Here is a 13,221-nt window from a genome sequence, read left to right as displayed (position 1 = left end):
TAGGGAAGAATGACTGGATTAGTGTAAAGTGGGCTTGAGACAAGGGTGAAGAATGACTGGATTAGTGTAAACGTGTGTTTGGAGACAAGGTTAAGAATGACTGGTTAGAGTAAAGTGGGCTTGAGACAAGGGTGAAAGAAGACTGGATTAGAGTAAAAGTGGGCTTGAGACAAGAGTGAAGAATGACTGAATTAGTGTAAAAGTGGGCTTGAGACAAGGGTGAAAAATGATTGGATTAGAGTAAAAGTGGGCTTGAGACAAGGGTGAAGAATGACTGAATTAGTGTAAAAGTGGGCTTGAGACAAGGGTGAAGAATGACTGGATTAGAGTAAAACGTGGGTTTGAGAACACGGTGAAGAATGGATGGATTAAGTGTAACAGTGGGCTTTAGACAAGGGTGAAGAATGACTGGATTAGAGTAAAATTGGGCTTGAGACAAGGGTGAAGAATGACTGGATTAGAGTAAAAGTGGGCTTGAGACAACGGTGAAGAATGACTGGATTAGTGTAACAGTGGGCTTTAGACAAGGGTGAATAATAGAATGACTGATTAGAAAAAAAGTGGGCTTGAGACAAGGGTGAAGAATGACTGGATTAGTGTAAAAGTGTGTTTGAGACAAGGGTGAAGAATGACTAGATTAGTGTAAAAGTGGGCTTGAGACAAGGGTGAAGAATGACTAGATTAGTGTAAAAGTGTGCTTGAGACAAGGGTGAAGAATGACTAGATTAGTGTAAAAGTGGGCTTGAGACAAGGGTGCAGAATGACTGGATTAGTGTAAAAGTGTGGTTGAGACAAAGGTGAAGAATGACTGGATTAGAGTAAAAGTGGGCTTGAGACAAGGGTGAAGAATGACCGGATTAGAGTAAAAGTGGGCTTGAGACAAGGGTGCAGAATGACTGGATTAGTGTAAAAATGTGCTTGAGATGAGGGTGAAGAATGACTGGATTAGAGTAAAAGTGGGCTTGAGACAAGGGTGAAGAATGACTGGATTAGTGTAAAAGTGGGCTTTAGACAAGGGTGAAGAATGACTGGATTAGAGTAAAAGTGGGCTTGAGACAAGGGTGAAGAATGACTGGATTATGTAAAAGTGGGCTTGAGACAAGGATGAAGAATGACTGGATTAGAGTAAAAGTGGGCTTGAAACAAGGATGAAGAATGACAGGATTAGAGTAAAAGTGGGCTTGAGACAAGGATGAAGAATGACTGGATTAGAGTAAAATTGGGCTTGAGACAAGGGTGAAGAATGACTGGATTAGAGTAAAAGTGAGCTTGAGACAAGGATGAAGAATGACTGGATTAGAGTAAAAGTGGGCTTGAGACAAGGGTGAAGAATGACTGGATTAGAGTAAAAGTGGGCTTGAGACAAGGAGAAGAAGACTAAATAGAGTAAAAAGTGGGCTTGAGACAAGTATGAAGAATGACTGGATTAGAGTAAAAAGTGGGTTTGAGAAAGGGTGAAGAATGACTGGATTAGAGTAAAAGTGGGCTTGAGACAAGGATAAAGCATGACAAGATAAAGTAAAAGTGGGCTTGAGACAAGGGTGAAGAATGACTAGATTAGTGTAAAAGTGGGCTTGAGACAAGGGTGAAGAATGACTGGATTAGAGTAAAAGTGGGCTTGAGACAAGGGTGAAGAATGACTGGATTAGAGTAAAAGTGGGCTTTAGACAAGGGTGAAGAATGACTGGATTGGAGTAAAAGTGGGCTTTAGACAAGGGTGAAGAATGACTGGATTAGTGTTAAAGTGGGCTCGAGACAAGGGTGAAGAATGACTGGATTAGAGTAAAAGTGGGCTAGACAAAAGGTGAAGAATGACGGATTAGAGTAAAAGTGGGCTTTAGACAAGGGTGAAGAATGATTGGATTGGAGTAAAAGTGGGCTTTAGACAAGGGTGAAGAATGACCAGATTAGTGTTAAAGTGGGCTTGAGAGGGTGAAGAATGACTGGATTAGTGTAAAAGTGGCCTTGAGACAAGGGTGAAGAATGACTGGGATTAGTGTAAAAAGGTGGCTTGAGACAAGGTTGTAAGAATGACTGGATTAGAGTAAAAGTGGGCTTGAGACAAGGGTGAAGAATACGGGATTAGAGTTAAAAGTGGGCTTGAGGACAAAGGGTTGAAAAAAGAAAATGACTGAATAGTGTAAAAGTGGGCTTGAGACAAGGGTGAAGAATGACTGGATTAGTGTTAAAAGTGGGGCTTGAGACAAGGGGTGGTGAAAAATGATTGGATTAGAGTAAAAGTGGGCTTGAGACAAGGGTGAAGAATGACTGGATTAGTGTAAAAAGTGGGCTCGAGACAAGGGTGAAGAAATGACTGGATTAGTGTAAAGTGTGCTTGAGACAAGGGTGAGAATGACTGGATTAGAGTAAAAGTGGGCTAGAGACAACGGTGAAGAATGACTGGATTAGTGTAACAGTGGGCTTTAGACAAGGGTGAAGAATGACTGGATTAGTGTAAAAGTGGGCTTGAGACAAGGTGAAGAATGACTGGATTAGAGTAAAGGGGTGGGGCGTGAGACAAGGGTGAAGAATGACTGGATTAGTGTAAAAGTGGGCTTGAGACAAGGGTGGAGAATGACTGGATTAGAGTAAAAGTGGGCTTGAGACAAGGGTGGAGAATGACTGGATTAGAGTAAAAGTGGGCTTGAGACAAGGGTGAAGAATGACTGGATTAGTGTTAAAGTGGGCTTGAGACAAGGTGAAGATGACTGGATTAGAGTAAAAGTGGGCTGAGACAAGGGTGAAGGATGACTGGATTAGAGTAAAAAAGTGGGCTTGAGACAAAGGGTGAAGAATGACTGGATTAGTGTAAAATGGGCTTGAGACAAGGGTGGAGAATGACTGGATTAAAGTAAAAGTGGGCTTGAGAAAACAAGGGGGGTGGAGAATGAATGGATAGAGTAAAAGTGGGCTTGAGACAAGGGTGAAGAATGACTGGATTAGAGTAAAGGTGGGCTGAGACAAGGGGTGGAAGAATGACTGGATTAGAGTAAAAGTGGGCTTGAGACAAGAGTGAAGAATAACCGGATTAGTGTAAAAGTGGGTTTTGAAGACGGGTAAAGAATGACTGGATTAGTGTAAAAGTGTGCTTGAGACAAGGGTGAAGAATGAATGGATTAGTGTAAAAGTGTGCTTGAGACAAGGGTGAAGAATGACTGGATTAGTGTAAAAGTGTGCTTGAGACAGGGGTGAAGAATGACTGGATTAGTGTAAAAGTGTGCTTGAGACAAGGGTGAAGAATGACTGGATTAGTGTAAAAGTGTGCTTGAGACAAGGGTGAAGAATGACTGGATTAGTGTAAAAGTGTGCTTGAGACAAGGGTGAAGAATGACTGGATTAGTGTAAAAGTGGGCTTGAGATATGGGTGAAGAATGACTGGATTAGTGTAAAAGTGTGCTTGAGACAAGGGTGAAGAATGCTGGATTAGTGTAAAAGTGGGTTTTGAGACAAGGGTGAAAGAATGACTGGATTAGTGTAAAGTGTGCTTGAGACAAGGGTGAAAAGAATGACTGGATTAGTGTAAAAGTGGGCTTGAGACAAGGGGGTGAAGAAATGACTGGATTAGTGTAAAAGTGTGCTTGAGACAAGGGTGAAGATGACTGGATTTAGTGGGTAAAAGTGTGCTTGAGACCAAAGGGTGAAGAATGACTGGATTAGTGTAAAAAAGTGTGCTTGAGACAAGGGTGAGAATGACCGGATTAGAGTAAAAGTGGGCTTGTGACAAGGGTGAAGAATGACTGGATTAGTGTAAAAGTGGGCTCTATATCAGTGTGACGAATGACTTGGTATTAGTGTAAAAGTGCTTTGAGAAACCCCCCAAGGGTGAAAATGACTGGATTAGAGTAAAAGTGGGCTCGAGACAAGGTTGGATACTGGCTGGATTAGAGTAAAAGTGGGCTCGAGACAAGGTTGGAGAATGACAGGATTAGTGTAAAAGTGGGCTTGAGACAAGTGTGAAGAAATGACTGGATTAGTGTAAAAGTGGGCTCGAGATAATGGTGAAGAATGAAATTGGATTTAAGTGGTAAAGTGGGCTTGAGACAAGGGGTGAAGAATGACTGGATTAAGTGTTAAAGTGGGCTCGTGCGAGGGTGAAGAATGACTGGATTAGAGTAAAAGTGGGCTAGAAAACAAGGTTGAAGAATGACTGGATTAGTGTAAAAGTGGGCTTGAGACCAGAGTGAAGAATGACTGGATTAGAGTAAAAGTGGGCTCGAGACAAAGTTGGATATTGGCTGGATTAGAGTAAAAGGGGGTTTGAGACAAGGGTGAAGAATGATTGGATTAGAGTAAAAGTCGGTTCGAGACAAGGATGAAGAATGACTGGATTAGAGTAAAAGTGTACTTGAGACAAGGGTGAAGAATGACTGGATTAGTGTAAAAAGTTGTGCTTGAGACAAGGGTGAAGAATGACTGGATTAGTGTAAAAGTGGGCTTGAGACAATGGTGAAGAATGACTGGATTAGAGTAAAAGTGGGTTTGAGACAAGGTTTAATAATTGACCCTTTGGATTATTAGAGTAAAAAGTGGGCTCAAGAAAAGTGTGAAGAATGACTAGATTAGAGTAAAAGTGGGCTCGAGACAAGGGTGAAGAATGACTGGATTAGAGTAAAAGTTGGCTCTAGACAAGGTATAAGAATGACTGGATTAGTGTGAAAAAGGTGTTTTAGACAAGGGTGAAGTATGACTGGATTAGTGAAAAAGTGTGCTTGAGACAAGGGTGAAGAATGACTGGATTAGTGTAAAAATGGGCTCGAGACAAGGGTGAAGAATGACTGGATTAGAGTAAAATTGGGCTCAAGGCAAGGTTGAAGAATTACTGGATTAGTGTAAAAGTGGGGTCCAGACAAGGGTGAAGAATGTCTGGATTAGAGGAAAAGTGGGCTCGAGACAAGGTTGGATAACGGCTGGATTAAAGTATAAGTGGGTTTGAGACAAGGGGTGAAGAATGACTGGATTGTGTAAAGTGGGTTTGAGACAAGGGTGAAGAACGACTGGATTTAGTGTAAAAAGTGGCTTTGAGAAAAGGGTGAAGAATGACTGGATTAGCGTAAAGTGGGTTTTGAGACAAAGGGAAAGAAATGATGGATTAGTGTAAAAGTGGGGCTGAGACAAGGGTGAAGAATATGACTGGATTATGTAAAAGGTGGGCTTGGAAAGGGTGAAGAACGACTGGATTAGTGGTAAAAGTGGGCTTGAGACCAAGGGTGAAGAATGACTAGATTAGTGTAAAAGTGGGCATTGAGCAAAGGGTGAAGAAATGACTGGATTTATGTAAAGTAAGCTTGAGGACAAGGGTGAAGATGACTAGATTAGTGTAAAATTGGGCTTGGAGACAAGGGTGAAGAAATGACTGGATTAGTGTAAAAGTGGCTTAGAGACAAGGGTGAAGAATGACTAGATTAGTGTTAAAAGTGGGCTTGAAGACAAGGGTGCAGAATGACAGGAATTAGTGTAAAATTGGGTTTGAGACAAGGGTGCAGAATGACAGGATTAGTGTAAAATTGGGTTTGAGACAAGGGTGCAGAATTACAGGATTAGTGTAAAAGTGGGTTTGAGACAAGGGTGCAGAATGACAGGATTAGTGTAAAAGTGGGCTCGAGACAAGGGTGAATAATGACTTGATTAAAGTGTAAAGTGGGCTTGAGACAAGGGTGAAAGAGATGACTTGGATTAGTGTAAAAGTGGGTTTGAGACAAGTGTGGAAGAATGACTGATTAAGTGTAAAAGTGGGCTTGAGACAAGGATGAAGAATGACTTGATTAGAGTAAAAGAGGGCTTGAGACAAGGATGAAGAATGACTTGATTAGAGTAAAAGTGGGCTTGAGACAAGGATGAAGAATGACTTGATTAGAGTAAAAAAGAGGGGCTTGAGACAAGGGTATGAAGATTGACTTATTAGAATAAAAGTGGCTTGAGCCAGGATGAAGAATGACTGATTGAGTAAAAGTTGGGCCTTGAGACAAGGTTGAAAAAACAGAATTGACTGGATTAGTGTAAAAGTGGGGTCCAGACAAGGGAGAAGAATGTCTGGATTAGAGGAAAAGTGGGCTCGAGACAAGGTTGGATAATGGCTGGATTAAAGTATAAGTGGGTTTGAGACAAGGGTGAAGAATGACTGGATTAGAGTAAAATTGGGCTCGAGACCAGTGTGAAGAATGACTGGATTAGTGTAAAAGTGTGCTTGAGACAAGGGTGAAAATGAACTGGATTAGAGTAAAAGTGGGGTTTGAGACAAGTGTGAAGAATGAGGATTAGAGTAAAAGTGGGTTTTGAGACAAGTGTGAAGAATGACTGGATTAGTATATAAGTGGGGCTCGAGACAAGGTTGGCGTATGGACTTGGATTAGTGTAAAAGTGGGCTTGAGGACAAGGTAAAGAATGACTGGATTAGTGTAAAAGTAGGCTCGAGACTAGGTTGGAGAATGACTGGATTAGTGTAAAAGTGGGCTTGAGACAACGGTGAAGAATGACTGGATTAGTATATAAGTGGGGCTCGAGACAAGGTTGGCGTATGATGGATTAGTGTAAAAAGTGGGCTGAGAACAAGGGTAAAGAATGACTGGATTAGTGTAAAAGTGGGCTCGAGACAAGGGTGAAGAATGACTGGATTAGTATATAAGTGGGCTCGAGACAAGGTTGGAGAACGACTGGATTAGTGTAAAAGTGGGCTTGAGACAAGGGTGAAGAATGACTGGATTAGTATATAAGTGGGCTCGAGACAAGGTTTGGGCGTTATGGCTGGGATTAGTGTAAAAAGTGGGCTTTGAGACAAGGGTAAAGAATGACTGGATTAGTGTAAAAGTGGGCTCGAGACAAGGTGGAGAATGACTGGATTAGTGTAAAAGTGGGCTCGAGACAAGGTTGGAGAATGACTGGATTAGTGTAAAAGTGGGCTCGAGACAGGTTTGGAGAATGACTGGATTAGTGTTTAATGTGGGCTTGAGACAAAGGGTGAAGAATTACTGGATTAGTGTAAAAAGTGGGGCTTGAGACAAGGTTGGAGAAAAAAATGACTGGATTAGTGTAAAAGTGGGCTTGGAGACAAGGGTGAAGAATGAGTGGATTAGTATATAAGTGGGGCTCGAGACAAGGTTTGGCGTATGACTGGATTAGTGTAAAAGTAGGGGCTTGAGACAAGGGGTGAAGAATGACTGGGATTAGTGTAAAAGTGGGCTTGAGACAAGGTTGAGAATGACTGGATTAGTGTAAAAGTGGGCTCGAGACAACGGTGAAGAATGACTGGATTAGAGTAAAAGTGGGCTCGAGACAAGGTGGCGTATGACTGGATTAGTGTAAAAGTGGGCTTGAGACAAGGGTAAATAATGACTGGATTAGTGTAAAAGTGGGCTTGAGACAAGGGTGAAGAATGACTGGATTAGTGTAAAAGTGGGCTTGAGACAAGGTTGGAGAATGACTTGATTAGAGTAAAAGTGGGCTTGAGACAACGGTGAAGAATGACTGGATTAGTGTAAAAGTGGGCCTGAGACAAGGGTGAAGAATGACTGGATCAGTGTAAAAGTGGGATTGAGACAATGGGTGATGAATGGACTGGATTAAGTGGAAAAAGTGTGCTCGAGACAAGGATGAAGAATGACTGGATTAGTGTAAGTGGGTTCGAGACAAGGGTCATTGTGTTTCATTGGTTGATCAATATCTTTATGGGATGGATAGATGCAGTAACTGAAGGTATACAGGATAAATGTATAGTGCAAATTGTGGTATCGAAAATAAGTCTGTGTCGAGTGTAGAATGTTGCTGAAAGAAGAAAGTATAGAGTAGTTGGTGGAAGAATAGAGTTGCTTGTTTCATATAAATGTATATAAGAGTACCTACTGAAAGAGGAAGAGAGGTAAATAACACGATGGGAGAAGCGAGAATGGTTAGAGGATAAGCTTTAAATATTGGATGAGGGGTGGAGACAAGATTTATCTAAGGAAGCGAAGTTTTTATGAACGTAAGGTATTTTGAAAAGTAAGTGAAAGGAAAATTTTGAAGGCTGCTCAGATGAATGGGTTTTGATTAGTGTATGCGGTGCTGGAAGATTGTAGAAGTGATTACCTAAAGATGGTGGAAAGGCCACTGGTAATGGTGGAAAGACTGTTGATGAATTGTTCGAAAAAAATCTAACTCATAAGTGTAAGGTGAAATGTTAGGGAAGATTCAGAAGGTAAGTTCTGACTACTACTATTACTACTACGCTACCACTGTAATAGTAATCAGGCAGTGGCAGTGGTGTGATATATATTATATATATATATATATATAATATATATATATATATATATATATATATATATATATATATATATATATATATATATATATATATATATATATATATATATATATATATATATTATATAAATATATATATATATAAATATATATATATATATATATATATATATATATGTTGTTACTGACCATCACGGGACGCCACCCTTCCTAACAGAAAACTTTGTCAAGCTTGGAGAGTTTAACCTCTTCCGTAAACTATGGTGCTTTGCCATTATTAAGATTTTTTCCCTCTGTAGTGTTGTAATTTTCTGACATTCTCCTTATTTATATTTTCGGCTACTTCTAAGGAAGAAGGACTTGTGTAGCTTACCTATGAGTACATTTCTCACTTGGTGAAACTCTTCCGTTGTGTACGCGGTGTATAGCATCAAGCCATTCTTCCAGCACTCTATACCTGCTGAACCATCATCTATCTTTTTCGATGCCTTCATCACCAGGTCTGTAGAAAGGAGGAAAGTGAGATGAGTAATAAAAGTTAGCTCTCAGAACTGTGAAGATATGCCTTGTGAAACTCACTCGGACAAATAGTTGTTCAGAAACCTGCAATGCCTCTAGTGGGTTTATTTGTTGTCAACCTTCCACCATTTCTTTGTATAAATAGAATAAGGTTACGAATGCTGGTCAAGGCTACCGTTCTTTCCTAATGTTCAGGTTCCCCAGAGAGCCTGGATGAATCCGGGGATTTACACGATGATGTGTAAGCTGGGAAAATGAAAAGTGAAAAGCATTTTATGAACTTGTTTAAAATGCAGTGACTTGTTTGCATTTTGGTTTTGATTTGTATGGAGCAAGGAAAATGGTAAGTTACTGGGTTACCAAACTGTCACAAAGGAGAATAAACTTATATAAGTGTAAAAACAGACAGGAGAAGACAAGAGTGTCGTGAAATGCGTAGATCAGTAATGATTAGGAAAAGAAATCATCAGCAGGTATAAATAAATGAGCTCATAAAAGCATGTAATATGAAAAAAAGCGGAAAGTGTGTCCAGGGGTACCTTAAAACTCAAGCCCACAACTTGGAGAAGGCATAAGTATTGCAAGAGTAAACTACACTTTTTGTTTCTTTCCTGTCAGGAATGACTAATTTATCACTGTTTAGAATGATGTGCTTTGATTTTGCCAAAAATCTTTTAGTATATTTTTGAAGGCTAAATTATAAATGAATATTATTACTCAGTATTCGCAGTACAGAAGTTGGCTGTGCACACCATAATTTTACTGCCAGGTCAGCAGGTAAAAACTTATATTGAATATTGAATGACTTTTGCACACTAAAGAAACTTGTAACCGCAACTGAAACAGAAAATTTAATTGTTGGGGTTGCACAATCTACTCCCAAGTCTGATTTTCCTAAACCCCAAGTCTATAAAGGTGGAGTTTGTAACAAATTTAGTTGCTAATGATTAGGACCATGTCCCGTAAAAAGATGGTTTTAGAGGAATTGAAGAATCCTTATAGTATGTTTTAACTTTTAAGTGATTTTTATACCTTAAAACCTTTGGGAACTTTAGGGTGTTTAAATGTAGAATGTTCACTATGGACAAATTCCTTAATGTTTCGCAAAAGACTGGATCCTAGCAGAAATAACCACGGGAAAGAAAGAAGCTTCGTTCGAAAGTTTTGTAAAAAAGAAAAGAAAAGAATTTAATTTAACGGAATATAATCAATAGCGGGAACAATGAACTCAACTATTTTTATAATAAATAACTCGTGCTTTATGTTTCATAAACAAGATGTGATTTTATGTGGGAAGAAAACGGTAGTACTACTCTGCCTAAATGATGTAAGGCAGGCTATTCACATGCAAGTGTTTATGTACGCTACACGCATAATTTAGGTAATGCTATTAAAATATATGAAGGCTTCACATTTTGAATTCTATAGAACACAATTAAAGTCAGGGAACTATTAAAGTGACAGTTATGAATGAACGATACTAAGAAAGAGATGGTTCACAATAGATAATGAGTATAAGAAACGTGACATGTTGACGTTGTGTACAGGTATGGAACAGGAACACAGTTTAAACAAACTTCTCTTCATACTTTCCTCCTCCAGGGTGCTGTTACCATATCCTAACAAGGTTTTGCCATTAAGGTTACTAGGACTGGTTTATAAGATCGGCTAAGATCACATTCCTCAATAGGACCTCTTGTCGTCTCAGGCAGAGAGCATGGTAGTCTTGGACAGACTTATTATACCTATAGGAACTTAAGCAAAGTAAAGGAAATGAATGAGAAAGATAAAAGTATAACTGATTCGATAAAGTGAGAGAAATGTTAGAATTATGTAAATAATTGTCTTTGTTTTTGGGAACAACTGATTAGATTTTGGGACTGTGGATCCAATATAGCATCTGGAAATCCCAGGATTTTTTTTTTTTTATTTTTTTTTTTTTTTTTTTTTTTTTTTGGCTTTGTCTGTTCGTTGGCAATTTTTTCATCCTCCCTTGGATCTTAAAAACTACTGGGGCTAGAGGGCTGCAAATTGGTATGTTGATCCTCCAACCTCCAATCATCAAACATACAAAATTGCAGCCTCTAGCCTCAGTAGTTTTTATTTTATTGAAGGTTAAATTTAACCATAATCGTACTTCTGGCAGCGCCGAAGAAACTTCAGAGCATTTCTTACTTGTTTCAGTCCGAAAGCTTTCTTTACAAATTCATCTTTACATATAGTAAGCACATGCACAATACATATAACTGTGGATTTTTGTCTCCACTACTATTAAAAGTAATGATAAATGTCTGCTGCTCTGGTATTGATCTTGAATATCATCACTATACTGATGCTATTTTTTTCGAAAGATAAGTATTAGGATTGAAGGGAGTCATTAAAAGAAGGCTTATTATCATCCAACAGCCAGATCAGTTTATGATTAATGTTTTTTTATATTATTAATTAAATAAAACTATAAATCTTGCATACTCATAGCTACTTACCCGACTGTGTTATTGCTGGCGTCGTTGTAGTTGGAGTGGAGGTTGTAGTTGAAGTAGAAGTTGTAGTTGAAGTAGAAGTTGTAGTTGAAGTAGAAGTTGTAGTTGGAGTGGTGGTTGTAGTTGAAGTAGAAGTTGTAGTTGAAGTGGTGGTGGTAGTGGTGGTTGTTGTCGAAGTGGTTGTTGCCGGGGTAGTTGTTGTAAATTGTTGGTATACTCCTTTGAAAGAGATTGTGTTTAGTTGACGTTGAGCGAGTTTTGGAATTTTTTAGGGGTTGGGGGGGGTTGGGGCTGCGGTTGTGGAATAGGAATACAGAACTCTGCCTGATATCTGTATTTACTGAGTACTGTTACTTTTACACTTTTACCTTCAATTAGGCCCCTTCCCTGTCTGCTTAATTATACGTCTTTGACAAAATGTTGGTGTTTATCTATTTCAATATTACAATGGGAGATTCGTTGCCGTTGCATTGTAGTGGATATCATAGTTTAAGGCCTTCAGGAATATAATGTGTACATGTTATTTGTAGTCTAGTCTGACCTAAATATTATTGAAATCTATCAGACGTATGTGCAAGTCCGTAGCAGTTTTCCTAAGTCTTCTTGTTGAACAGGTTTCGTTATTATGATAACTAAGAGAGTTCTGGCTGTTCATTTAACAGATACAGAAAAGGGAAGATTTCTTCGCTCTCCTAGTAACCTCTGTTGGCTTTTTTCACATTTTAATAGTTGAATATAGAATTGAAACTAGAATTTAGGCCAAAGACCAAGCACATGGACCTATGAGGTCATTCAGCGCTGAAACGGAAATTGACAGTAAATGTTTGAAAGGTGTAACAGGAGGAAAACTTCGCATTGCACTATGAATCAATTGTTAGTAGAGGGTGGTAAGTAAGTTGGAAGACGAGAATATGAAAGGAGGTACGGTAAAAGGAATGAAAGGGTTGCAGCTAGGGGCCGAAGGGACGCTGCAAAGAACTTTTAGTAATGCCTACAGTGCACCGCATGAGGTATACTGACTGCACTACCCCCCTGCATATATATCTTCCCAAATATGATTATGACAAGAAAAAAACCTTTACTTAAAATAGATCTGAAGTTCGGAAGTGATGCTGTTAAATTAGAACTAGCAGTATTAACCATAAGGGAATTAGGAGCCTTGGGAAAGAAGCTCCCTTGCCCCGGTGCACTGTAGGCATTACTTAAGCTGCAACCACTTTCGTTCTATTACTGTACTACCTTTCATATTTTTCCATCATCTTCCTTTCCACCCTCTCCTAACAATTGATTCATAGGGCAACTGCTTTGAGGTTTTCCTCCTGTTACACTCTCAAAGCTTTTTACTGTCAGTTTCCGTTTCAGCGTTGAATGACCTCATAGGCTCCAGTGCTCAGCCTTTGGCTTAAATTCTAGATTCAATTCTCTACGAGAAGCTCTCTCAGGAAAGAAAAATCGCCGTCAGGAAAGCAAGTCAGTTTTCTAGCTCCAGATACAGTACATTGGCCGTGCTGAAGGGAAGCTCTGGACCTCTGAATTACAGTATCCGGAAAAGAAAATGTGCATTTAATTCTTCTATGAACAATACTATTGTGAAGCTTAATTTTTTCCGAAACCAAGGTTTTTTTTTTCCTACTGATTCTTGTTTACTTGAAAGATTTTAAGTAGAATCTCTCTCTCTCTCTCTCTCTCTCTCTCTCTCTCTCTCTCTCTTTCTCTCTCTCTCTCTCTCTGAGGGGGAATACGCATCACAGTTCCCAAGTCTAATGTTTTTGAAGAAGCGGCGTGAACATCTAACCGCTGAAGACATATTTTGTCATTATTAAGTTAATATTTGCTGACGGAACTTAAGTTGGATTAAAGAGAGAGAGAGAGAGAGAGAGAGAGAGAGAGAGAGAGAGAGAGAGAGAGCAATAGTCATTCGTTCATCTAGTTGTAATATTAAGCGTGAAAATTTTATGCCTACTAAGTTATGTTCCTGTGA

At 39.3% G+C, this 13,221-nt stretch overlaps 1 long non-coding RNA gene across 1 annotated transcript in view; it reads right to left on the bottom strand.

The window, feature by feature from the left end:
* LOC135212314 (uncharacterized) overlaps positions 1-13,221 on the bottom strand; it is a 31,911-nt gene that overhangs the window by 10,883 nt on the left and 7,807 nt on the right. The window contains exons 4-5 of the long non-coding RNA XR_010313859.1: positions 11,244-11,459; positions 8,612-8,740 (exon numbers count right to left, since the gene is read on the bottom strand). This is a non-coding gene — a long non-coding RNA (uncharacterized LOC135212314). The remainder of the gene's footprint in view (positions 1-8,611; positions 8,741-11,243; positions 11,460-13,221) is intronic.

Source organism: Macrobrachium nipponense, chromosome 40, assembly GCF_015104395.2.
Source record: "Macrobrachium nipponense isolate FS-2020 chromosome 40, ASM1510439v2, whole genome shotgun sequence".
NCBI lineage: Eukaryota > Metazoa > Arthropoda > Malacostraca > Decapoda > Palaemonidae > Macrobrachium > Macrobrachium nipponense.
The sequence above is the reverse complement of the archived record's forward strand: the minus strand, read 5'-3'. Positions and strand labels throughout refer to the sequence as shown.